A 24,199-nucleotide genomic window follows, 5' to 3' on the forward strand; every position below is an offset into this window, starting at 1 on the left:
GAAGAGTAATGGCGCCAAAATTAGTTCTTGCTAAGAAAAGAAAATGTAAGTTTAATTAGTATGCCATGCACGAAAGCAAGAAAGATCAATATTGAAGATCGTGTCAGTTGTATCTTTTGCCACTTCCAACGCAGTGGCTAGAAAAGAGTAAATTTGTATTTTTTTAAATTTAGCGTCGCTTTTTTACAACTTTTGGCTAATTGCGGCGATGAGGGTGGATTGTAATGAAATGGGACTTATGAACGCACAAGGTCAAAACCAATAGACGTAAGATTACGGACCGTTTCGCCTTATCCCGTTTCGCGTTATTGCGTTTTCACCTCCCCCAATACAATTTCGCGTGATTTGTGTAACACTAACTTTCTAAGGCGAAACGGGACATGCCATTTCGCCTTACAAACAAAACCTTTCCCACCAGGGAATATTATGGACATGAAGGGTTATATTATTAATGTATTATTAACCTAACCTAACCTAACCTTACCTAACTTAAGCTAACCGACAGGACAGTAGGAGCCAAGGTATGCAACATCACAAGCTCTGCGCTCCCATTATGAATTACCCTTCAAGTCGATAATTTTCCGAGGTGGGAAATTTTTTGTGTGTAAGGCGAAATGGGATGTCCCGTTTCACCTTAGAAAGTTCGTGTCACATAAATAATTTGAAATTCTATTGGTGGAGGTGAAAACGCAATAATGCGAAACGGGAGCACACGAGACGAAAGAGCTTCGTTACATTTTGCAATTGCGAATTCCAAGGTGTACAGTCACAGACACGTCTGGGTTGTAACGATCTCATTAAAAATTACTGGCCTTGTTACAAGCCAGAAGTGTCCGTGACTGTACCTTTTTGGATGTGACAAATAATAAGATAATGTGCAGGTAATGGCAAATATAATAGTATGCAAATTGTCCATCACTATTTTCATTCTTCTTTTTTCTACTTTCTGTGTTATTATGAAATATGGAATTCTTTTCATGTGAAGCAGATGCTATGCTCTGTTTATTGACGTCATTATTTCATTAATTAACATCACACTTTGAAAAATAGACTAACTGAAAATTATGATGGACAATTTGCATACAATTTATTTTGCCGTTGGGTATACACCTCCATGCTGGGAGAGTGAAGGCACCGTTGTCGTCATCAGTGCATGAAAGATAACATATTTCATTGTGGTAGCACTAGCAGAGGCAACTGCAACACCACACGGGTAAAACAGCGGGAGTGAAATCCAGGAGCTGGCTTGGTGGCTTAGTTGGTAGAGCAATGGCACTGTATGCCAGAGACAGGGTTCGAGTCGTCAGCCCGGGACATCTGGCGTCGCAACTAACATTCCACCACGGCGGTCGACTTTAACCGGTTGTGTTCACTTAAATATATACAGATCTTCAAGTTCAAACAAATTCACAAATCTGGATTTACACTGGAAATGTCTTTTTCTACTCGTACTTAGCAGTCCAACCCTTTAAAAACTTACCTTGCCAGTCTGTAACCGACTTTCATGTCATTTCAATTGAAATGTGGTGAAAGTGGCTTGGCACTATTTCGCTCAATTACGCTTCAATTTATGCACAGATTAATCTTCATCGCAAAATCCATGGTATTTTAATTCATTTCCACTTATTTGCAATTTCTTTATGGGCAGTGTACAGTCACGGACACTGCCGGCTTGTAACGATTCCATTGAAAGTCAATGTATTCATTACAAGCCGGCAGTGTCCGTGACTGTACAAGAGAATAAACCCTCGATTATATTTGATGAGCTGTAGTTGGATACCCTGTTTCAATGAAGTAAATAAATTGGCCCGAGTCTCAGACTAGCCACGACCTTGTGGGTGGCTAGAAATTGTGTTGACCGGCTACCTTACTTATGCAGAACAGCTGGGGTTGGATGTTTTGCGCATAGCAAGCTTCAGCATGACGTGTGCTATTCGCGTGGCTGTTGTCTGCGCTTGTAAGGTTGGTGCAGGTGTGTCAAGGGAGACTCGATACGACCCGATTCTGATTGTTCGTGGACGTTACTGAAATAATGTTTTATTTTGTGTTTCTTGTCTAGTGGAGGATGTATTGTGTACAGCCGTCTAAGCGGTACATTCACTGGCGTGAACGACCCTTATCTGAGTATTGGTGTTTGTTACTGAAATTGTGTTTTTATTGTTTTTCCTGTCTAGTGGAGAATCGATTGTGTAGCGTCGTCTACGTGGAGAAGTGCACGTGTTAGGATCAAAAACTGTAGACTGTCATCTTACTGAAGAATCGAGCATAGGAGTGAATTTCGTCAAGGAATTTGATAAGGTAAGTACAAAATTTCATTTTTTTTAAATTTTGGTATAGTTCAGGCGAGACCAGGCCGGCTCGGTAGCTCAGTGGTTAGAACAATGGCACGGTATGCCAGAGACCCGGGTTCGAGTCCTGGTCAAGCCTGCATTTTCCGCTGAAAATTTCTAGGAAAATTTATTATGTCCATGTTTGGAGCATATTTTAATTTTTGGTTCCTTTCATGTTTTATAGTGGATTTTCATTCCCTATCTTAGAAGTTTTCATTGCCTATTTTCAGCATTTATTCGGACTAAACTTTAACTGTAAGTCCAGTCCTATGTGGTTGTATGAAGTGCATAAAACAGACTTTGCAACATGTTAGCAGCACCACAGAATGACATAACAAATCAGCTAAATGAGTATTTACCATACTTAACAATTCCTTTTCTTTGTGAAATTAACCTTAAGTTTTTGTGACTTCATTCTGATGCACATATAACGAGGCCTGTAATTTTTAGTGCAAATCACATACACAATTTTAATTTTCCAGTGAGGAAACCAGTCCGTTAACCTTTACATGCCGGAATAGATCTATAACTTCAATCAATTTATTTTGGCGAGTAATTTGCCCTGAAAACATGGTAGTGTCAACCTACATGCTTCCGCTCACGATTGTTGATCCAATTTTTTTAAAAAAGCAATTGTTTACTCTACCCCAGCATCCCACCCTCTGCTGAGGCATTTAAGTTTTAATCCGATTTATTTGCTTTCCTGGAAGCAGGATTACGCAGCAAACGGCTGTGGGTGAATTTTCCTCCAGTTTTTTTTAGTCTCGAGTTCTGTAGGCGTAGCACTGAAAAGTACATTTCGAAAGAGTTCCCACACTAGCAATTTTCGAACGTATTTCTTTGTGTAACCTTAATGTCGCAAATACATATTCAAGATTATTTACACGAAACTGTAATGGACAAATACTAAGGTTTAAGGTTGTTATATAGTCAAATGTTTCATGTAGGACATAATTAGCAACACAAAAGGGGCCAAACTTGTTCGCTGAAAACCCAGTATTCTATGCACAGATGCCAACTTCTAAAGTTGAAAAGTTGGGACTTACTACAGTTTGACGTAATGAAAATTGGTACAACATATTTTTAGTTGTTCATGTTTTTTTTAGTTTGACTACCGTAACTATCACTGCACTCATTGTCACTGCTGCTTTCCTTAAAGTTACTAAATATTTTGGAAACTTAATTGCCTAAATTCTGTTCTTGTTTTTAATGTTCGTAACACACAATACAATATAACTCCTGCACATTCACAACTTGTTAATTACTGCCTATATTTCTGTATATTTATTTACAAATGTTTTTGAACCTTTTTAGCACACATATATGTATGCATATTGTGCACATTTTAGTGCATTTGCATGCATATTTTAGGTATTTTAAGTCCATAAGCGTCCGTGCCCTAGTCATGTTTGTGGAAACATCATGTTTATTCGCTTTCGTCACAAATACTGGGACAAGGTGTTTGTCAACAACGGAGCATCAAAAACCATCAGGAATTCAGTCTCCACGATGTCACTCGTTGAGAGGTTGACATTTGAACGGCCTGACAAAAGGTCACCACTTATACCCTAATAATTAAGGGCGAGTCTCTATTTCGGCAATCAATTTCTTAGTTGGACATTTACAATGACATTATAACAGAATATTCTTCAAGCATCATGGCGTCAATTCTAGTACATGGTTGTTTATGTTTATTTTGAGTCCACCGTTGGCTCAGATTGACTAATCGTAACTAGACCTGCAGTTTAAAGTTATATCCGAACCACCGTGCCACGTGCCTCCACCGAAAATCGAACCAGAGAGCCACTGATTACAAGGCGATTGGGTTATCCACTAAGCCATCTGGGAGGCCCCGCAAAACTAAGCGGTTTCTGACTAACCTGTAAATTTTCTAAGCATTGTTTGTTTGGATGATTTTATGAGTACGGGTGCTGATCCCATACATGTGCTATTATTTTGTTTGTTCGACAATTGTAACTGAAGAAAGATTGTAAACTTTAATATTGTTCCATCAAAGTGTGAAGTGTATAGGACGAATATTTGTGTCAGCAGTGCTGAATGAGAGAAACGTTGTAGTGTAGTCAGGATATGGTACATGGTAGTCGATCATATAGATTCTAAAGCTTTTCCAACAACTAGGATGTTCTCATAGTGGGCCGTTGAAGCACTCCGCGAAGTAAGCGTTTTGCGTTGACGGGGAAGACCTGAGGTGGCGACTAGGGGAGGCGTGGGGGCAGTACAGAAAGCTCACCCCCAGTTTTGGAACCCAATCGCTGCCCTTGGGGATGACCGCTCAGTGGCGTACTTGTAATTTCATTGCTGGTTGTAGTTTTTGAGGGGGTATTCAAATTTGTACATGTTACCAGTCAGTTAACTAAACTATTGCTTTGCGGTTCTAACCTAGGCCATTAAATCTTACGATAACATTTAAACCTAATTTATAAACACTTAGTCCTATATTTACATTCTAAGAAAGCCCAAGCTCATACACATAGAGCTATCAAACTAGTCACACCGAAAGCTTGACCAAATTGTTATTACGAAAGTCATACCTAATGTACACCTAACCTATCTACTCTCTACAAGATTACTTGTGAACACTTTAATCATGTAAAATATCAGTGCTAAGTCATGGAAAACAGACTGCTGGAATCATATGAACTCCGTGTTGGATCGGCTCGGTGAGGTTGATCAGTTGAAGAATTGAGTTCTTCTTCAATCCATCTCTTGTTGTTTAGTACAATCAAAAACAATTGAGTAGCGACGAGCGATCGAGCAGAAACAGAGACATGCTGAGAAAGATAGCCGTTCACAACGCTGTGTGTTTTCAAATGTAAATTAGAGTTCGCTTGTGTTTATCCGTTGTAAAGCCACGTATAATCATTATGCGTGTGTTTTCGTATCATAATATCAGCGGTGAAGGATGCACGACAGTCTGAAGCCGCAACAAATGGTGTTTGTTACGTAAGAAATGGTATACTAATATGCTTTCAATTCTATTTTCTTGGATGGGGTTAAAACATCCCTGGCAGGGATAAAAATAATTTTACTTTTCTGGTGCCGGGGATAACATTTTTGTGGGGGAAATATCCGCGACACCCCCACTTAATTCGCACGCACAGTGCGTTTAAGGTGAATTGTTTGGCGCTATGGAAGCGAGGGATCATTTTCACCTTGACTAAGAGCCGGAATACGAAACGTTGATTGATCGATTTGGTTTATTTTTCCTCGCTTTTTGTGCCACTTTTGGCTAATTTGCGAAGAAGGGGATGAGTGATGATATGATGAATTGACACTTACAAACATCCACGCCAAGGCCGGGATTCGAACCCGGGACCCCTGGCGTCGTAGCGTGATGTCATAACCGGGAAATGTAACAAGTTTGATTTGCTGATCTTACGTAGTAAATAGTTTGGATACCAACAAAATTCAAGTTTAATTACTGAAGAATGTCCGAGCATATTGTTGTCAACCTAACGTTGCATATCTGCAATATCAATTTCAACGAGGCCATGACATTTTCAAGAATGAAATGCCGGTCAGAATCACCCATGCGCTATGCACGGGCCATTGATGGGCTGCTTCAGGCAAATACGAATATAACCCAAGGTCCAGAAAAGAATAAGCAAATATATTTGTTTAAAGGTCAGTAGGTGTTCGCTGTGCTCATTTCTTGATAGATCGGGTCATATTTTTATAAGGTTTCAGTTTTCTCTGCCTTGTAATTTCTGATGTACTCGTTAGCTCGTCACGCGAACATTACACGGAAGCCAGTACATGCAGACTTTTGTAGCGTGCTGTTGTAAAATCATGTGTGTGTGTTCTCTTTGATTACAGCTAAGGCATGACCGGCTGATCTGCATTTACTTGGGCCTCTTATTACACGGAGCTTCGTCAGTACGCTAATACGGGACGGTTAATGCAGCCACTAGAAGGGTTGTTAAAGCTCCAGGAACCCATAAATTCTAATGGGTTCTATTCGGTTCCGCTGTAGGACCGGAACCTTTTTTTCTCGCACAATTTAAATTCGGTCCAAGTTGCGTATTGTTTCATTTCAATACGAAACTTGGACCCTATTTAAATTGATCCGAAAAAAGCTTCCTGGACCGAATTTACATTGATCCGGGAGAAAGGTTCCTGGACCGAATTGAAACACTTTACAGAGAAAAATGTTATTTACGGTCCAGAACTCATTTACGCTTGCGGATTTTCTCATCTGAACCGGAATTGCATTTATTTAATATTCCTGGACTTTTGGTCACAGGTAAAAAGAATGACCTTGAAATACTAGGTTTCATGTAGCGATGAGCGAACTTCAGCGGCAAGTCTTGGGAGAGGTACTGGGGTCGTTACCCAGCATCTCCACCATCTTGGGGGACAGAGGCGGCGATTAGGGGGCAGTTGCCCCTCCCCCCATTTTTTTTGCCACTTTTGCCCTCACACTAGGCTAAACCGTATGTATCAAAGGAAAGTAAACTGTCGTTGACGCCCCCCAGTTTTGGAACCCAATCGCCGCCTCTGCTTGGAGATGTAAGGGGATCCAAATGACTGAAAACATTTCCCTTGTCCCACACACCATTTATTCGTATTGGTACCACCGGAACGAACCTTCCGAAGTTGGGCGATGCTAGGCTATGCAAGGGGTAACATTGACAAGAGTCAAACTCACCCCGTTTAATGCTCCACTCCTGTCCACCTCGATGTGTGGGAAAAGACTGACTGCCTTCAGGATTCTCAATCCGCACCTCCTTCTGCCACGACCCCTGGATGACTCCTCTTCTTCCGCTCTCCTTCCGGAATTCCCGGAACCAACAACCGCAGCCTCGCAAGTTAGGAATGCTTTAGCTGGCATAGCTTGCTGGTGGTTGATCGTTTTGTGCCAGTTTTGTCTAATTTGCGAACATGGGGATGAGTGATGATATGATGAAATGTATGAATGGATACTCATAAGCATCCATGCCCAGATCGGGATTCGAACGCGTGACCCCTGGCGTTGTAGCGCGATGTGCTAACCACTCCGCCACGGAGCTCTCTGGTGGCTATGATCTTTGTGAGGATAACTTTGGTTCTCTCGACGGAGCCATACGCGCCCTTACATGTATACATGAAAAATTATGTCTACAAATAATGATACATTAACTGCACTACGGGTAAGGCAGGTGAGCGGATGCCCCTTGCTATTTTACACCCCTAGGCCCAGGCTATAATGTGGCACTAATTAAAATGTAATCCAATAATCTCGTAATCGTTCAAAGGCGTTTAGATACTCTAACATTTTGAAAGGAAAAGCAAGGGAACAAATATATGTACTACTGGGATGAAGCTCATACGAAAGAAAATGTAATATGTAAACACACGTACGTACATGTCTCTTGATTTCAATAATTTTTATAGGAAAAAATAGCAAACATTTTGTGTAATATACTAATCATGTAAAACCGTAAATAGTGTTATTATCATTAAGCTGTAAATAAATATGCCAGCTGACATTTTGCAAACTATAATCAAAATTCAGCTAAAAAGTCTATCAAAAGATTTTAAGTTACAATTATAGAGTGCATCCAGAATGTTTTATTTTTTCTGGGAGACTGGTTACTAAAATTATTTGTTACATTAACACACACAACAAACTTTTCCAAATACAGTTTCATAAACAAAAATAAAAACTAAATATGCTGACCAAGGCAGTAATTTATTTTATTAAAAACATAAACTAAACGTAACGTTTCAACATTCTAGCAAGGTCTTCTTCAGACTCTGTATCAAGTACAAATGTAACAAGATACAAAAACAGGACCTTAGCCTTTTAGGTGAAAGTACAGTTGACAAGGGAAATCCACCTGCTAGAAAGTTCCAGAACAACTTTCTAATAGTCTGGAGGGAGTAATGTTTGTGTATATATAATTACCTGTTTTTGTATCTTGTTACATTTGTACTTGATACAGTCTGAAGAAGACCTTGCTAGAAGGTTGAAACGTTACGTTTAGTTTATGTTTTTAATAAAATAAATTACTGCCTTGGTCAGCATATTTAGTTTTTCATATCATGGAAACAAGGCTTAATGGTGTTAAAAATAAAAAAATCATAAAAGATATATTTTTTAAAAAAATAAAATTGATTTTCATCCACCCTGTTACTAGTGTTTTAAAAAAATGTTTGCTAATTCCAGAGTGCTTCCTAGCCAAGTGTATGTGTCTCCAAGTAATCAATCTTTTCCTAAGCTAGTCTCAGATCCAGCACCGTTAGTGACAGCGCTAGTGCAACCGCATGACAAGCCAAGTTCCTGCAATTGATGGCAATAGTCGGTCTTATACGGGGAAGCTGAAAATCAATTTTCTTGCCAAGCCAACGGCTTCCAACACAAATCGAGAGAGAGGCGATCCGAAACATCGTACGACCGTGCTGTGGACAGAGGTTTTCATAGGTTGAACAAAGCTCGGAACATTACAAGGCCGCAAAATGATTGATAAACCTCCATTAGCAGTTGAAAAGATTACCATAGGGGAAGGAAACCGTTCTCAATGGAAAGGCAGGAGCCGGTACGTGGCAGGAAGCCAGTGTGGACTCCAAATCGAGGAGAGCCTTTCCAATTGGGTTCTGGCCAGGAACCCGAACTCGGGAAAATTGGAGGGGAAAAAATTCCGGTCTTGTTGCATTCGTCGCTACGGTTTTTTGGCTTCTGAAGTAGAATGAGTGGATGAAGAAGAGGTTGGGTTCTGTGTCGCAGCTCATTGTCCTGTTTGCTGTTAGTCTTTTTCCTTGGGTCTTCTGGAAATTATGGGGACGTCCTTCGTTGTTGCCGCTACACGTGCTGTCGTATTGTTAAGCGTCATCGCAAGGGCTTCTTCTTCAGAATATACGGACCGCGTAAACATCTTCGTGACAATTTTGGTGAAAAGGTCGCCAGTGGTTACAATAGAACAGAGGGAGAATGTCGTTATGAACTCGGTTGAAAATTTGCATACGCATCTGGCCTAGTTCTGGCGGAAGGATAAACAAAAGACTGTCTCCTTTTTTAAAATGTTGAGCGTAACTGGCTGTGACGATAGATGCACTGGTTGTCTCTAAGGTAGCGTAGTAGCTATCGGTGTCGTTTCCTAATCAAGGGGTCGCGGGTTCGATTCCCTGTGGAGTCATATTGTTTCGAATTGCACTTTAAACTGTAAGTTCAGCTCATCAGCATACAGGTAAATCAAAGAACTCTTTGACAGAGGTTCCAGGTTGAAAATTAGTTAAGGCCCAAATATTTGCAGGGTGGTCCAGTCGATGGGACGTCTTGACTGCCATTCGGGAGACTGTGTGCCGATTCCTGGGGTGGCGATTTGAGGTGAGACTTTCACACTAGTAAACGCATATCTGGGGGACGACCCTGAGGTGTAAGAATGGCCGGAGCATGATGCTTCTCACATCACCTCCACAAATGGCTGAATTTGTGAATATGTGGTGACCCCCCTCCCGCATATGCCTTCATGGTATGTTCACCAAATGTCTGGAATCTGGGCCTGCAGCTAGGATAATCCTCTGCAAGACTTGTGTTGCGTCATCCATATGTGCTTGTGATTGTGTGATACACTGTAAAAAAAGCTGACTGAAGAAATTAATCTAAGACTGTCAATTTCCGGTGAATGACCGTTTTAAAGTACAAATCGTCATAATATAGGAAACCCAATTTATATCATTCAAATGATTTAGTTTTTACGAATATGTTTAAGGTATGCTGAACTACATTTTATAATTATTATCTTTATGCATGATAAAATATTGAAATTTAAATAAAGAATCGATCGAGTCCCGTTTATTAAAATTAACAGATACTGTTAAATTTTAACGGTAGAATGCTGCAAAGTTTACGGTGAACTTTTAACTGTGCAGATGAATTTGAAAAAAGAATTTTATCGAATGTTTTGCAACTAATCTAGTTAGCAATGTACAGTTATTGCAAATATATAATCCATCAAAAACAATGCAAACGCTATTGTGCATACGTATAGATATAAGAGGATAGACACACAGCGAAAATGTGTATCAATGATGCTGTGTTTTTAATGAAGGATAAATGTTTCGTTTCTTAACAATATTTGTTTAATTGTTACTATTCAGTAATGTTTTCATTCATTTTTAAAAGGATATATTTTTTTGTTTTGATTTATCTTTTATTTGATGTGCGAGATAATTTTACTTTTTACAGACTAGATCCAGAGATTGTTCTTCTTTTGAAACTCTCGTACTTTAATTGTAATTAGGATATATTTTTCTGTAATCTCTATTTATCTTCTGATTGCTTTATTATGTTTTAGTTTAGCCTATCCTTAAAAGTTCAACTTAATGCTATGATTTTTTTTATTTCCTGAGCTTAGTTTCTTTCACGGAGATATATTTCCTAGCTCATTCTATATTCTCTTCTTATCATTTTGCATTGTATTTCCTAGCTCATTCTATATTCTCTTCTTATCATTTTGCGTTGTTTGCCATTTGTTTTAAGGACTGGAGATTTTCCTAGAGCATTCTGTTTTGTTAATTATCTTGTGTTCTTGCTTGAGCATTCATGTTATTTGATCTATCTCCTGCTCGATTTTATAGTATCACTTCTATTTCGTTCCTAGTTTGTCTTGCAGTTACATGTTATTGAGCTATTAATTTTAACGCTCATGTGTTTTCCTTATTTTTCTAAAAAGGAAAGCAGTCCTCTTTATTTATCATTCTCCTTGCTGAATGTCTCCTACTTGTTATTTTCCTTTTAAAGCCTATGGTGCATTACCCATTGGTTCGTCAATTTTTCTCTTAATTTTCTCAGACTTATTGCCATCATAATTTCACCATTCTTTGTCTTTCTTCCTTTCTGTTCTAGTCGATTTTCCCAAGAGAGTTCTATTTTTGAATGTTTATATTGCATTATTTGTTTCTTGCAACTTTTTATCGTGCCTGTTGTATTTTGTTGATTCTCCGATTCATCTGTATTTATTTTTACCTTGCTTTCTTCCATCGTTCTCTATTGCCGAGCTCATCTTTGCAGTTTTCTTTGTTTTCTTTCCCGCGCTTTTATTCCTTGCATGCCTCTGCTAATATATTCTTCAGCTCAGTTTAGAGCCGGAACATTTTTCCTCTCTATTTGAAGCGTCAGCCATGACAGTAAGAAAAAATTGCCTCTGGTACGCGGAAACATGCGAACCCATATGTTAAGGTTATTCCCTGACCGCGGTCTTTGCCGACACGCTAAAAAAAAAAAAAATATCTCCGCTGTATTCCCAAAAGAGGAAACTGGCCATTACTGTTAGGGGGACGGGTGACAACACCCTTATCTCCCAAGTGACCTGAAGCATATATGCTCCAACATGCGCGGTTTCCCATCCTTCCGAAATCATCGACCAAAAAAGCTGGAGAGGGATATTGAGGTTGGCTGTGTAGTTTATGACGTCACTGGTCTGCATCGCGTCTTTGAAATGCAAACTGGTGCGCGTTCGATACAGGGATAAGGTTCTTTTTTTTCCTTTTCGAACTTCAGTGTTTCGGAAAGGGATATAACTGTGTGGAAACGCTTGGGAATATATTACCATCACATGGTTACGGCCCTGATGGTAGGGCGGTCGCGATGCTGTCTTGTTTTATGTGATCTTGTGTTCGGTTCTCGATAATGTTGTGGGAGGCAATCCCATTTTCCTTCACGGTTTGGCGTAGTTATAGCAGCGCGAGATACTAGTGCAAGCAGAGCCGGCCCTAGGGAGGGGCATGAGGGGGACACACCCGAGGCACCTCGCTTCAGGGGGGGCCCGCACAACATTAAAATAATGATTTGTGTGCGATTTATTACTAGTATATAGGACGCTGTTGTTTCCAATTAAGCAAATAATTTGATTTTTATTGACATCATGGATAGTTTGGTCCCATTTAGGTATATCCAATATCAGTATTACTACTGAAATCATATATTTTTTAAAACATTAGGCTACTACATAAGAAATGTGTTAGATTATTTTCAATAAAGAATTAGTTAATATGCACTATTCGTTATAGAATGAGATAATGAAGTGAAAATTTCATTTTATATGAAACAATGTAAATTCGTTACAGTGCTAAAATTCAATGAAAAGTAAACAAAAAGGAATTAATACACAGAGTATTATTGCCTATGATTACACGTTACCGCTTTGATATACATTGAACACACTCAGTTCTGTAATTAGATATAATGATCGTCACAGAAGTGGCATGTCGAAAATGAAAAGGAACCCCACAAATTTAGCAACTGTTATTTGCATCCTGTAATTCTTGGGTTTTAACCTTCAGTATGATGTGCTTAATGCTCTTCGATAATAACGTAACGTTCTGCCAGGAACGTGGGATCGAACCAGGAACCTCAACCGTCCTGGTGGGTGATGTAACTCAAGGTATCATTCATCCTCTATAATATGAGCACTCGCCCCTTGCACATAGCTTGATGGTAATGCGCGAGAGGTTAATTATACACACTTAGAAATGGCAAAACACAACCACTTGGATTCTATACTTTCAAGTCTGGATCAAACATGGTTGAAATAGGGTAATACCTGTCTATCACCGATGATGAAAATCCTTGCAGAAAGCTCTCAGAGTAAACGTGTACTGGATCGCTCCATCTCTCCTGTTGCTTCCGTTCTAAGACCAAAGGCAAAAGACCCCTCACCACCCGTTGCTCTCTATCTTATTCCTTCCCCTGTCTCCCTGGTCATTGCCCTGCAATACTCGTTGATCAGCACCTTAATTGCCAATAATCGAGGAAGGTTTGTTAACTACTGACATGGCATTCCTTGAATACCTGAGAGCACAACGGTTGGTGATCGAGTTTATGAATTCTGCTTGATACAATTCTCTATTTAGAGGAGATTGACACGATAATAGGAAATATATAATTTAATTGTTTATTAATTTTAATAAACTTAAAAGGGCCTCCCCCATGGCGCAGTGGTAGCGTCATTGCCTTGTAATCGAGGGGTCCCGGATTCGATACCCGGTGGAGGCACAAGTGGTTCGGATCCCACTTTAAACTGTAGGTCCAGTCCCGATTAGCCTTACTGTGCATAAAGTGGACTTAAAACACCAACTCAAAAAAACAAACTAATAAACTTAAATTGTGGTCATATAGGATACCTGCACTTCAGAGTAACGAAGAAAACTGATTCTGACAGACTTTTTTTCGTTATAAGCCGCGTGTATGCCCCAGGCCCCGAACCCACCTAGGGCCGGTCCTGAGTGTAAGAGGTCCTATTCATTGACATTTTAGAAAGGAAACTTCAATTGAAACAAGGCTGTTGAGTCCCCAGAATTATTGTCTGTTTTATTATTTATTATTATTGTTTGTTTTAAGTACACTTTATGTTGTATTTTTGTTATTTAGTAACAATTTTCCGCCACTTTTGCCTAATCGCGACGATAAGAATATGTGACGATTTGTTGGAATTGTTGAATGGACACTCACAAAGAACACCCAAGGCCAGAACTCGAACCACGTACTTCGGCGGCGAGATCGAAAACACAGAATGAGGCAAAAATCAGGGTACATTGGAAAACAAATATGCGAAATCAGACACTATATTAAGCAGTGGCGGTGATTGGGCTCCAAAACTAGGGGAGCAAGGTGCCAAAACTGGGGGGACAAGGACAGTTTACTTTCCTTAGTACATAAAGTTTAGCATAGTGCGGGGGCAAAGGTGGCAAAAAGTGAGGGGGGCAACTGCCCCCACTCGCCCCCCCTTATCGCCACCACTGATATTAAGGGTTAGAGTTACAGTACATGATGCACCATTATCGTGAATGCATGCTTCAATTCGACTCTCCTAGTTGCGTAAGACATCTCGTGATGTGGTGGGGGTGATTTTGGAGATTGCGCCTGTGATCCATCCTATGAGCTGGTCCAGGCTCGTAATTTTCTTAGCTGACACGAAGGCCTTTATGTGTCCTCCCAAGTGAAAAAACAGGGGTGTTAGGTCAGGCGGCCGTGGTGGCCGTTCTAAACTTTTGCCTCACCCTTTAGAGCGGTTGGCTACCAAGCCAACTCCTACGGTTTAGTTTGATCCGAACCCCTAAGTGCTTCCACTTGAATCGAACCCGGAACCAGTTGAAAACACCTTCGCAGAGAATCGTCCACAATTAATGCCTATAGTCCATGTAATTTAATCGGAGTTTGTTTTTACAGATTTTTGCTAATTCATTGAAACATTTCTGTTCAGTAAATCTCGATAGTCTGCTACAAAACAACACCAAGCGTATAGGAAAACATTCTTTTTGGTGTTTATGCGGAATTAGGGTTGATCAGCACCATATTTGGTGTCTTTACACCATAGTCTGTCGGAAACGCCACTAAATCAGCTGTTTCATTATGCCAATTGTGGCTATTGGAAAATCAAAATGCGCTTTTGCCAAACTTACTTCTGCACACGGCGTTAATAATTACTATGGATGTCTACAGTGGGATCTACAAGTATTGCTCGCCAAATTGTCTATGGCCATTTTCATTGATTTCTATCTTGCATTCTACATGTTTTTAAAGAATATATGTAGTGGTGCAAGGGTTATTATCAGCTTATTTTGTGTTTTGTTTCAGTTCTTCAAACCCTCATTGCGAAAAACAGAGAGAGTAAACATGGTGATGGACATTTTGTTTTATAATACTTACGCATTCCACTGTACAAACTGTTCAATTATGTGATTCGCAGCATTTGCCTTTTCTTGTGATTCCGGGGAAAGTTCTCGTTCTAGCACAGACAGCTTTCTACTGTTTGCATGGAAGGGTCTTTCTACAACGTGGATGAAAACGATAGTTTTACTTCATGTGGATATGGGTTTATCAGGATATGTGCTCTAAAACCACATTTATTTGTAAATTTTATTATTGTCAGGACAAATACTACATTTTATTTAGAACTTATACACAACCTTAAATATATATTTCAACGATTACACCTTCGCGTTTACATGAGGCAGCGAAACGTGTAATCAAGCGTCAATCATCATGAAATGAATAGTAGTCAATATGACAATAAAAATAATACATTGTCATAACAACATATGAAAATAGTTAGGCTAAGTCCAAAGTTCCACATTTGTGCAATATTTATAATAATTTAGTCATATTATTACTCAAAATTTATTCATATAATGCAATTAAATGTCTGAAATTATTATTTAAACTAATTTTATTAAATATGATGTTTAAAAAAAGACAATTTGTATATAATGACAAAATTATCAAATTGTGCAATATGTTGAATTCATATTCATAACAGTTATTTTTGACTGACAAAATGAAAAACAAATATCTTCAATCATATGTGTTGTTTCAGACAAGAAAGATATGATACATTCAAATTTATAATTACATTTATTGAAATTGTGTACATTTGCATTGGCATCAAGGTTTATATACAAAGGTCAACTCTTTAAAATTGTTCAATGTATATTATGATGTCATACTTGGTATTTTGTATCAACATTCAAAAAATGGTAATTATTATCATTAGATAAGTATATTGTGATATACATAGCAAAATAGCTGTAACAGAGCAAATATGTACATTTACTACACAAACATTCAAGCTGTTAAGCACTTATGGACAAAAATATAAAACAAAAACAATTGAAGATAAAACATACTAAAAAATCTGGCTTGAACTAGTTGCTCTAATACTAGTTGTCTGTGACTTTAAAAGGATCTCAGGATGGAAAAAAGATAAGGACAGATTTAGCAATATGGAATGGTGATATATTTGTACAATAATTGTTGCTTTTAAAGCATTAAACTGGGCAATGTTATAATAACTTGGATGTTTAAGTTATATAGAAGCCTTTTATGACTCGAATGAACTTTGAATATGATATAATCTTATAAAGATTCGAAAGTTGTGGAATGACACTGATATGTATAATAGATGCCATGTTGAATTGGAAGCAGTGAATAGGTATCTGTTTTCATCTTCCTTAACGGGCAGGCTTGTAAATGTTACAGTTCCTCAAATGAGTGCTTTGAGGAAGGTCGCATAGAGTGACACTTATATGTTCTACGTTTGGAGGTGATTTGATCAGATGATGAATTTCGAAAACTGAAGCTCAGAATTGTAGATACAAAGACTTGCTTTATCCTGGAAGGAGATAACAAAGATATATTTTTTTTATGTATAGCATTGATTTCTTATAAATGTTCTTGTAAACATATTCATAATTTGATGCTGTTGTAATTTTTGTTGTTTCTAGTTTTTATTTTTTATTTTTATCAATATAATAATTATAAAGTTATCAGTATATGTAAATTTAAATTTCCTTTTCAATATAGCACCATAGCTACCTATTGTGCTGATACTGAGTTTGAATTATACTGACATAGTCGTTATATCAACATAGAGTTTTTCATTGCCAGGAGCTGACATTAATTCAGACCACATCTTGCTAATAGGAGAAATCAATCTTACATTGAAGAAGATAACCCAAAACCAGGTGAGCAAGAAACCCCACTTAGAGAAGCTAAGGGAAGAAGACGAAAGACAAAAATTTGCAGAACATTTCCAAGGCAACTATAATAAGTTTGAAGCTAGTTGTAACAATAAGGATGAGATGTGGGATGGAATAAAAAGCTGGTTACAGAAGGCAGTGGATGAAACAATAGGCTACAGGGAAAGGAAAAGTGCAAAGAAACCATGGATTACTGAAAGTATGCTGGAAAAAATGGAGGAACGGAGAAAATGGAAGAATGTAAATACAGAAGAGGCAAGACATAATTACAAGATACTGAATAACCAGCTAAGAAGAGAAACTGACAGGGCAAAAGAACAATGGATGAAACAAAAATGTGAAGAAATTGAAGAACTGGAAAAAAGAGGAAGGTATGACTTGATGTATCGTGAAGTAAACTGCTTGGGCTTCCAAAAGAAGAAATGGAAAACAATGTGGATGATAGAAGACGAGGAAGGATGTGAAATCACAGACAAAAAAGGAATATCGAATGTGTGGGGAAAGTACGTTGAAGAGCTCTACCAGAAAGAGAATCGCTCAGACAGTCTGAATGTAGAAAATGAAGACGACGTGCCTGATGATGAGAAAGGATACTATATCCTGAATGAAGAATTTGAGCAAGCACTCAAAGAAATGAGGAATGGGAAAGCAACGGGCACTGATGAAATTCCTGTTGAACTTATCAAATGCCTGGGAGATGGAAAAAGAGAAATACTGCATTTATGCAATGAAATCTATGAGAAAGGGGATTGGCCACAAGATTTCACGGAGACTGTTTTGGTACCTCTGCAGAAGAAAAGCAATGCCAGAAAATGTTCTGAGTACAGGACAATCAGCTTGATATCTCACTCGGCAAAAATTCTTCTAAGAATTCTGAACAGACGCCTATACTCGAAGGTCAGTGGCGAGTTAGAGGAAGAACAGTTTGGTTTCAGGAAAGGAAGAGGTACAAGGGATGCAATTGGTTTACTGAGGACCATTGGGGAAAGATATTTAGAGAAAGGAAAGGATGTGTTTGTAGTATTTGTAGACCTGGAGAAAGCCTTTGATAGAGTGAATTGGGTTAAACTTTTAGAAATTCTGAAGAAAATTGGTGTAGATTGGAAAGAGAGAAGACTTCTAAGCAACTTATACATGAATCAACGAGTTAAAGTGAGAACAGGAGACGAAATGACAGAAGGCTGTGAAATTGGAAGAGGAGTACGACAAGGATGCTGCCTATCGCCTACTTTGTTTAATATCTATTTAGAAGATATAGTGAAAACTTGTTTCCAGGGCACAGGAGGTGTCAAATTGGGAGGAAGAAGAATAAACTGCATAAGATTTGCTGATGACATGGCATTATTCGCTGAGGATGAAATAACCATAAATAGTATGTTAGAAGAGTTAAACAGCAGCTGTGAGCAGTATGGAATGAAGATTAATGTAAAGAAGACAAAGGCAATGGTTATAGGACGGAAACCAAGGAATATTAATGTGAGAGCAAACAGTGAAAGAATCCAGCAAGTGGATAGCTTCAAGTACCTCGGATGCACTATAAGCAGTGACATGAGCTGCAACCAAGAAGTGAAAATGAGAATCGCAATAGCAAAAGAAGCTTTCAATAGAAGAAAAAATGTTTTTTGTGGACCCATGGACATAGGTCTAAGGAAGAGATTAGTGAAATGTTTTGTGTGGAGTGTAGCACTATATGGTGCAGAAACCTGGACGTTGAGAAGAAATGAAGAGAAACGACTCGAAGCTTTTGAAATGTGGACATGGCGAAAAATGGAGCGTGTAAAATGGACAGACAAGGTAAGAAACGAAGCCGTACTGAAAAGAGTTGGTGAAAAAAGATCTATACTGGAGACCATCAAGAAGAGGAAAAGAAACTGGTTAGGACACTGTCTAAGAAGAAACTGCCTGCTAAGAGATGCCTTGGAGGGAATGGTTGAAGGAAGAAAAGTCCGTGGAAGAAAGAGATATCAGCTTATGGATGATATTAAATTAACTGGGTCGTATGCTATTACGAAGCGTAAGGCAGAGAACAGGGGAAGCTGGAGATTGCAGTGAAAAACCTGCCAATTAGGCAGAAAACAATGAATGAATGAATGAACAATATATCCTACTTAATAAAAAGGTTTAGCATATTTTCTCTTGTACAGTGTGATCCATTAGAATTGTTCGGCAAATTATCCATGACTATTTTCCTTGATTTTTCTTTTACATCTGCTGGTGCAGAAGTTGTCAACAGCATGTTTTGTTCTTTTAATTCTTGAAGCTCTTATTGGGTCAAATAAAGTGCACGAACATGCTGATGGACAATTTGCACGGTAATATTCATGGATCCCACTGCAGAGGTTCCGTATTTAACCGCATAATCATAGAAGTTTTCCAGTCCAAAAAATGGTTTATAATCTTTCATTCCGTAATCGTTGCATCACATAACGAAACCAACGGTAATGGCGTAGAACCTTCGGATACAGAAGAAAAAATGTTATAATTGTGTACTTCGCAACACTATTAAATTTTCGACTACAAGTATAATGCACAAATCAAAAACAATTAATGTGCTTTTTTTTCAGACTGTTAGTTTAACTCTCAAGAAGAAATAATATGTGTCAATTTGGACTTTAATTTTAACGCACATTCACAAATATTCCATGCATCCAAATCTTACATCAATGACAGTTTAGTAATAAACGATATATAAGTACTCGTAATTACTTGCACAATTTAAAATAGAAAAAGATTCGCATAATGGTCACACACATTTTTTTGCAAAAAATTGGCATAAAATCTGCGACGAGCTATGCGGTGAAATACAATATTTTCTCGTAATTTCAGAAGAAAACGATAAAACAATATAATTAATGGGAACAATATTTTTTGTTTCGGAAATAATAGGGGGAGGCTGTGAAAATACATTTGCCAATATAAAAGTTATTTAATTATTTTTTTTGATGGTTTAAATGCTAGGAATGCTTCAAGAACACAGAGCTCAAATATTATGGCTTTCAAACACTGCCACATAATCCAAATTGCTCTTTGTATTTGAATAAGGTGCCAAGTCCCATAGCGGGTTCATTCTTATCTCAGAGCAACTCAAAGGGGTGGATTTTTTTTCAGAGCAGGAATCTTCTGAAGCAAAGTCACACTTTCCGCTCATTCCAAGAACGAAGAATGAAGAATATGTCGGTGAGGAATTCTGGGGAAAGCTCGCGGATTGCACCAGGCGACAGTCTTGGATTCTTCCACTCCTTTCTGTTCCGTTTTAACGACGTTCCTTCGGCTTTTCTTGTCCGTGAAGGCTTCTTTGGTATGTATCACAACTTGGTTCTCGCGGACGACAGATAGATGGCTCTGGTTTCGCCGGAAGTGAATCGCGCTGGCGTCCGACCATTGAATTAGTGCTAGCAAGAAGCACTCTGCTCTGATTCTCATGCCACATTGAGAGTTTGGAATAATCTAAAAATAATCACGTTCCTACTGTTTTTCTGTTAGAGATAAAGGAAGTGCATAAATGGCACCCGCTTTTGACTGATTAATTTTGAATTAGAATAACCATTGACTCCTAATTTCACTCGCCCTAATTGATTTCGTTGATATCTTAACGGTTATATTGAGTTATCATATGGTCAATGCGGTTCCCAGATAATATACTTCTAAAACGATTCATATCTTAATCATCGTTTTTTTAAATCGCACTTGTACACAATAATCAATACAGTCAACCCTAATAACTTTAAACACAACAAGCAGAATTAACATCAACTTATATTTTGTGAAATCCAACTCCAAGCCTGACCTCCCCGATGGCGCAGTGGTAGAGTCGTCGCCTTTTAATCAAAGGTTCCCTAGTTCGATACCCGGTGGAGGCACATAGTGGGTCGATTCCCACTTTAAACTGTAGGTCCAGTCCCGATTAGCCTTACTGCGCATAAAGTGGACTTAACACACCAACTCAACCCGCCAAAATGAAACTCCAAGCCAAAATGAAACCCGCGAACATCATCGATTCATCATATCATCATCAATAAATGTTATTGGACTTACAGCTTTACTTTTGGCTTTTTAAGCCCAGCATATATTTTGAATACATAGAATTTTTTATGTAAATTTCTACACATTAACTTCTATTTACATAATTACTTTCACTCATTCATTATAAAAGACAAATTTACAATTTCATATTAGCTTGTCTTAAAAAAAACAAGTATAATATATCCAATGCGAATATCTGCTTTGTACTACCATAATGAAAGCAAATTTATTTGAAAAACTCACATTAATTTTTGATAATGCTTTTATACAAAGTCTATAGTTTCTCTTCATTTTCCTTTTTTCTTTAAAGAGCTCAGTATTTAGGTTAGTCGTTAACCACGCGCTGTTACAAATTGGTCATTTAGTTCAAATCTCTGTGACTCCTGGCACTGTCGTTACAAACTCAACAAGTCAAGTCAATATCTTGGCGGGCTGTGTTTGTATTTCAGTGTCAGCCCTTGTTGGGCTCTCACTAACTATTTTCATTGTGTTGATGGCATGGCAGTATTTTCTTTATGTTATCAAGTAATTTTGTTGTTATGGAATTGTAGAAACTGTGATTTAAGCTGGACACTGGACCTTAGAGACGCGTAGCGGTGGAAGCTGCGCTGTTGAGCGATTGCACAGTGTGCAAATTAAGGTTTTTGCTTTGGGGGAATGCTCACTCAGTGTCGTAATTGGTGATTTCATTTCGGGGGTGGTAGGTTTTTTTGTTGTGTGTGCAAAGCTGTATATGTTACCAGTCAGCAAACTCTACTATTGCCTGCAGTTATAAGTACCTAGGACATTAAATATTATGACAATGTTTACACATAATTTATAAACAGTATTTTCACATTCTAAGAAATCCCAAACCCATACACAAAATGAGCTATTGAACTAGTAACACCGAGGAAACATGACCAAATATCTATTGCGCGTTCAACTCATTGACGGCTTGCGGCGAGAAATATGATCTGCGTACCTCCAACGAATAAAGCTTATGAAATCAGCTCTTGTCATGGCGGTAGGCTTTCGTTTGACAGCGGACAGAACAACGGTGTTACTAGGGGAACTTTTTGTAAAACCTCTACACCCGAAGGCAGTAAACAATGAGCTATTTAAAAATAGAACTTTAATTGCAATTCTTTTAAAGATTAATTAACTGTGGTGTTCGTTCCATAGTTACGAAATGTGTAATATACAGTAACTCCACGAGTTACATAAGTATTGCGTTCCGTAAACCTTTACGTAACTTGAATTTGGAAATTGCTTAAGTGTAAGTTCGTAAGAAACTGCAACGTTTATTATTATTATTATTATTATTATTATATGGATGTATGTATATGTATATTATTTACACAGTATTATTTTATAAATGAAACATTATCCAGCAGTATTTACTCGGATAAACACTATAGAAGTATGAAAAATATATAAACGAATATAAAAACAAACTGACATCAATTGTAGTATGTCGTTGCATACAGCAATGGATGTCAAGGACGCCAAGGCCGCAAACATGTTCAAACACGCTATTAGTTGTAATTTTCGAGAATTATTACATAATAGCAAATTTACGTAAGTCGATTGATTGATTGATTGATTTAGTTTTATTTTACTTCGCGTTTTGTGCCTCTAGGCTAATTTGCGAAGATGGGGATGAGTGATGAAGTGATGAAATTGATGAATGGACATTCACAAACAACCAAGCCCGACCGGGATTCGAACCCGGGACCCTTGGCGTCGCAGCGCGATGTGCTAACCACTCGGCCACAGGGTCGGGCTTACGTAAGTCGAGGGGGGAGTTTACTGTACTTTGAGTTCAATTTTCATTCGTGGGGATTACACATTTTTCTTAATCCGAGGATAAAAATTCTTGTGTGGGGAATTCCTCGGCATCCCCCCCGTTAATTCGCACACTGCGATTGCATATAATAACTCTATGAACAATAGCTGTTTTATCAAATCGGCAAAGAAAGATGTTAAATGCCAATCCAGAGCAAACAGTGAAACATCTCCATTCACATGTAAGTGCCGCTTCTAAACTACAGTTGCTATCCTTCTGCTGAAAAAGACAAAATTTCCCCTGATCCAAATCTTTATTTAGCCCTATTGTCCCTTCCCTGTTTCCATTCTGAAAAGCGACAGATAGTCTTGGAAGTCTTTGTAACGGAGAGCATGTTTTGGATGTGATGCCGTGACGGAGAGATGGGCAGATTGCCCGTTTCTCAGCAACGAAGATATTCCCAGAATGAGTAGGGGGAGAGCTAAGACCAGAAAACAAAGCGTGGAGAATGAAAGGCTAGGCGAAAAGAGGAAGGGGGTACGGCGAAAACAAAGGAACAGAAGAGAAGTCTTCATCTAGTTCCGTCTTGATTTCGTGCCTGTTTCTGTCTTTCGGGATGCACATGCTACGCGCCAAGCTAGCGTGGTAATGTGAGATTTTAGGGAGGCCGTAGGTAACGGGTTAACAAGAAGATGACGGATATGTATTTGCTGTAGAGACGCGAGTTAATTTTGAGATGAAAAATTGCAATTGTCAGTTGCTTCTCCCAACTTATCAGTAGCTGATAGAGAAGTCTTGCAAAGTAACAAGCAATTGTTACGCTTTGAGTCGGTAGTGGCGATTGGGTGCCAAAAACTGGGGGTTGGGGCAAGGGCAGTTTACTTTCTATTGGTAGACAAGGGTTAGCATTAAGAGGCCATAGATCGGGGGCAAGAAGTGGACAACAGCCCCCACCCACCTAATCGCCGCCACTGCTTTGAGTAATTCTGCACAGAAAGTGGAATTTTACTCTGTCCCGGGAATCTGTGGAGCAAGACTGTAGAGAGGGGAGAAAGCATAGGCGTGCGCACGGAGGGTCAGGGGTGCAGTTGCCCCTCTTAATACTCTCACTTAGAAATTTATTAGAAAATCATATTACCGTTATTAAACAATGTTATTCTACTTAAAAAATAAAGTATTTTAAAGCCATTGAAAGTTCCACGCAATTACAGTGGGTTTATTTCCTATGTAATTGGACTATCCCACTTCGTTCTCCAGCATATTACATGTCATTAAGGCTCAAACATTTTATTTGTTAGCCTAGTCGTGCTACACCTATATGTTCGCAAGGTAATTTGGTCACACATTGGAAATGAATAAATTATGTATTGTTGGTTTGAATCTGCTACACGAAATCATGTTTAAATGTAAATTGAAGTGCTCGGGTGTAAAACATGGTAAGTAACAAAATGCAGGATTCGAGATATTGAAAGTTGATGTTTCAAAAAAATCTGATTTACAAATTAAAATAAATTTCTAAATTATTTACGGCAAATATGTTACACTTGTATGTTTACGATCACACAAACATGATATTTCATCCGAATTATTAATTTTCGGT

General features: G+C 38.5%; 1 protein-coding gene across 2 annotated transcripts in view; it reads right to left on the reverse strand.

The window, feature by feature from the left end:
- Window positions 1–24,199, reverse strand: part of LOC145996322 (lachesin-like) — a 414,321-nt gene that overhangs the window by 170,747 nt on the left and 219,375 nt on the right. The gene's annotated exons all lie outside the window — the stretch shown is intronic.

Source organism: Lepisma saccharinum, chromosome 1 (genome assembly GCF_977018435.1).
Source record: "Lepisma saccharinum chromosome 1, izLepSacc3.1, whole genome shotgun sequence".
Classification (NCBI taxonomy): domain Eukaryota; kingdom Metazoa; phylum Arthropoda; class Insecta; order Zygentoma; family Lepismatidae; genus Lepisma; species Lepisma saccharinum.